This window comes from Schistocerca serialis, chromosome 6, assembly GCF_023864345.2.
Source record: "Schistocerca serialis cubense isolate TAMUIC-IGC-003099 chromosome 6, iqSchSeri2.2, whole genome shotgun sequence".
NCBI classification, from domain to species: Eukaryota; Metazoa; Arthropoda; class Insecta; order Orthoptera; family Acrididae; genus Schistocerca; species Schistocerca serialis.
The window spans coordinates 156,260,745-156,264,181 of record NC_064643.1 but is presented as its reverse complement, the minus strand read 5'-3'; the positions used below and the strand labels follow the sequence as shown (position 1 = coordinate 156,264,181).

General features: G+C 43.7%; 1 pseudogene; it reads left to right on the top strand.

The window, feature by feature from the left end:
* The first annotated feature begins 1,152 nt into the window (after window positions 1–1,152).
* On the top strand, window positions 1,153–1,270 carry LOC126485481 (5S ribosomal RNA; annotated as a pseudogene).
* Window positions 1,271–3,437: the final 2,167 nt, after the last annotated feature.

The window sequence follows — 3,437 nt, the reverse complement described above, 5'->3', positions numbered from 1 at the left end:
TGAAGTGAGAAACCGAAGAAAAGTAAGGTCAGCATGTTATGAAAATGCACATCCTTGGTACAAAATGAGCGTGTGATGACTTCACTTATGTTGTTCCAAAACCCATAGCATTTTTCCTTTCACCAGCTATCGATGACTCTTAAAAATAATAGTCTTTCATCGGAAAAGGCTGCAGTTGGTGGAATAACACGGTAGATAATGTAGTTTTGCGTAATACCCACACGGAAAAATACTCTCCTCTTTGGGTTTTATCACTTGCTAAATTCTCGTTTCGATATCGCAAACCATTTATGAAACATGAGGAATGTTGTGGATATTTCACTCTGGCTTTATCGCTGGCGCGATGCGATCGCAAGTGAGTGCGCTTCGTCAGATCAATTTCCTCTAGATTGGTGACCGATCGAGACCTCCTCACAAGTGAACAGGAAAATTCATGTTACCTACATTTCATACGCAGCAACGTATTATGTAACATGCACCAAACGCAAAATCATAGCGACTGTTATCTTTCATTGCAAACTTTTTTGGACTTCTCGCGTGTCTTAGTTCCTCGTAATGGTCATAGTTATGACCATTAACGAAGCCGTTGGTACACCACAATGAACATGACATTTAAAGCTATAAATAAACCATAAATGAAATTATTTTATCGAATGTTTTCTCTAAAATCATTTGAGAAAGATTGTAGAGCGTGCGCGTCGATTCTACCATAGCCGACTGGCCGAAAGGTGGCAACGCTTCTCGGCCTCCCCTTCTGAACAAACGAATGAACTCGTCGAGCACTTTGGACGAAAACTGGTCACTGGGTATCGGCCACCATATCCTGCGTGACCTATAATATTCTACTGCTATACAGAGCTCAGTAGCCTATTATAGCACATATTTTTAACTTACAATATCAGCATTGGAATTGGTTTTCCTCTTCTTTCCTGTTGCGATCGTACCTTCAATCAGAAACTGTCGCAAAAACACTCAGAACAAAAGCAATAAACCGCAGCACTTATATTACACTCAACTGCAAGGAGAACTGAGCTGATTAACAAAACAAAATAACTGGGCTTATGTAAGGCCAACAATGTGCAACAGTTGGTTTTGTATAATGGAGATAGATTCAAGTTCTATCGATATACTGATAATTTAAATCTATTGATAGCCAACGGCCTTGGCGCAGTGATAACACCGGTTCCCGTCAGATCACCGAAGTTAAGCGCTGTCGGGCTGTGCTAGCACTTGGATGGGTGACCATGCGGTCTGCCGAGTGCTGTTGGCAAGCGGGGTGCACTCAGCCCTTGTGAGGCAAAGTGAGGAGCTAGTTGATTGAGAAGTAGCGGCTCCGGTAGCGAAAGGTGACCTACGGCCGGGAGAGCGGAGTGCCGACCACGTGCTCCTCCATATCCGCTTCCAGTGACACCTGTGGACTGAGGATGACATGGCGGCCAGTCGATACCTTTGGGCCTTCACGGCCTGTGCGGGAGGAGTTTTACTTTGTTGATTTTCGACAGATCGTATCCCTTTTTCGTTATATCAGTGAAAATGAAATTTCAATTTAGTTACACGGCAGTTAAATCGTGTGTGATTTCATTTTGGCGATATGTTGAGTGGGTGAGAGGGTGATGGGCTTCGTACCCTCTAGACTACACCTCTGTCTATGTCCTTGGCAGGAGTACTTTAAGTGGGAGTTCTCAGCCTAGAGAAACCAATTCAAGAACAGCTTGAACAACAAACTTGAACTGGAGATCCAGCAACGGCCGGGAGAGCGGTATGACTACTGCATTCCCCTCCCCATCGCACCCAAATCACCCCGCACGGCAGCAGACGACATGCTGGTGTATGGAGGTAGTATTTTATGTTCACGTACGAGCGACCCACTGTATCTTATCGTAGCACGGTTTCTAATTTTAACTACAAGACACGACAGCTTACCGGCCAGTCCGCATATTGGCACATTCTCTAGTAGGACTGGAACGAAATCTTACCACTGCAAAATGTTTAAGTAACTTTCGACCGCCGTTCCTTATGTATTTTCCTAATGTGATAAGGCACCTCATACTACCGAACTGTATCACCAAAAGTCAGCGTTATTCGAAGGGTGCGATATACGATAGAACAAAGGTCTGAACGTCACACAAAGTAAATCGCTGCCAACCTTAGGCACTACTTAAGCGCGTTGTGGTTCCAATCAGATTCCACAACAGTAGGTGTCCTTTGTGAGACATGACGAGAACGATAGTCGCTTACCAAGAGCATACCCCTGAAAATATCTACATGAAACTACGATGACTGGTCGCCAGCTCTAACGAAGCAGATGTTATTCAACATTTCTGAAGGAAACGTCAATATGATTAAATTTTGAACTTGATTTTATTTGAGTTCTTTGTATTAAAAAAATCACTTACTTTTACTGAAAGGTTTACGTCTTTTTAGGTCAACTTAGTGCAAACTCAGACACAAGGTGGGTAAGTTGGCTGTAAGTGAGTTGTAGCACTGTGGGTAGTAATGCAAAATCTCTAATGTGCAGTGTGACCAAAAAAAGCTGTCATAATCACGATCTCTTTAAAATAACCAGTTATGAAAATTTACTTTAACCGAAACATATTGGCAGTAAATTTAAATAAGAAAAGCGACCACTGATTTTGTTCACTGCTCTTTAGCTTTGAGGCAGCGTTCAATGCCGTATTCCTACGACGTTTGCAACAACAAGAGTTCATTGCGATTGTAAACTTCAAACAAAGCACAATCATTTACTCAAATTACACTACTGGCCATTAAAATTGCTACACCAAGAATAAATGCAGATGATAAACGGGTATTCATTGGACAAATATATTATACTAGAATTGACATGTGATTATATTTTCACGCAATTTAGGTGTATAGATCCTGGGAAATCAGTACCCAGAACAACCACCTCTGGCCGTAATAACGACCTTGATACGCCTGGGCATTGAGCCAAACAGAGCTTGGATGCCGTGTACAGGTGAAGCTGCCCATGCAGCTTCAACACGATACCACAGTTCATCAAGAGTAGAGAATGGCGTATTGTGACGAGCCAGTTGCTCGCCCACCACTGACTAGACGTTTTCTATTGGTGAGAGATCTGGAGAGTGTGCTGGACAGGACAGCAGTCGAACATTTTCGGTATCCAGAAAGACCCGTACAGGACCTGCCAAATGCGGTCGTGCATTATCCTGCTGAAATGTAGGGTTTCGCAGGGATCGAATGAAGGGTAGAGCCACGGGTCGTAACATATCTGATATGTAACGTCCACTGTTCAATGTGCCGTCAGTGCGAACAAGAGGTGACCGAGACGTGTAACCAATGGCACCCCATACCATCACGCCGGGTGATACGCCAGTATGGCGATGACGAATACACGCTTCCAATGTGCGCTCACCGCGATGTCGCCAAACACGGGTGCGACCATCATGATGCTGTAA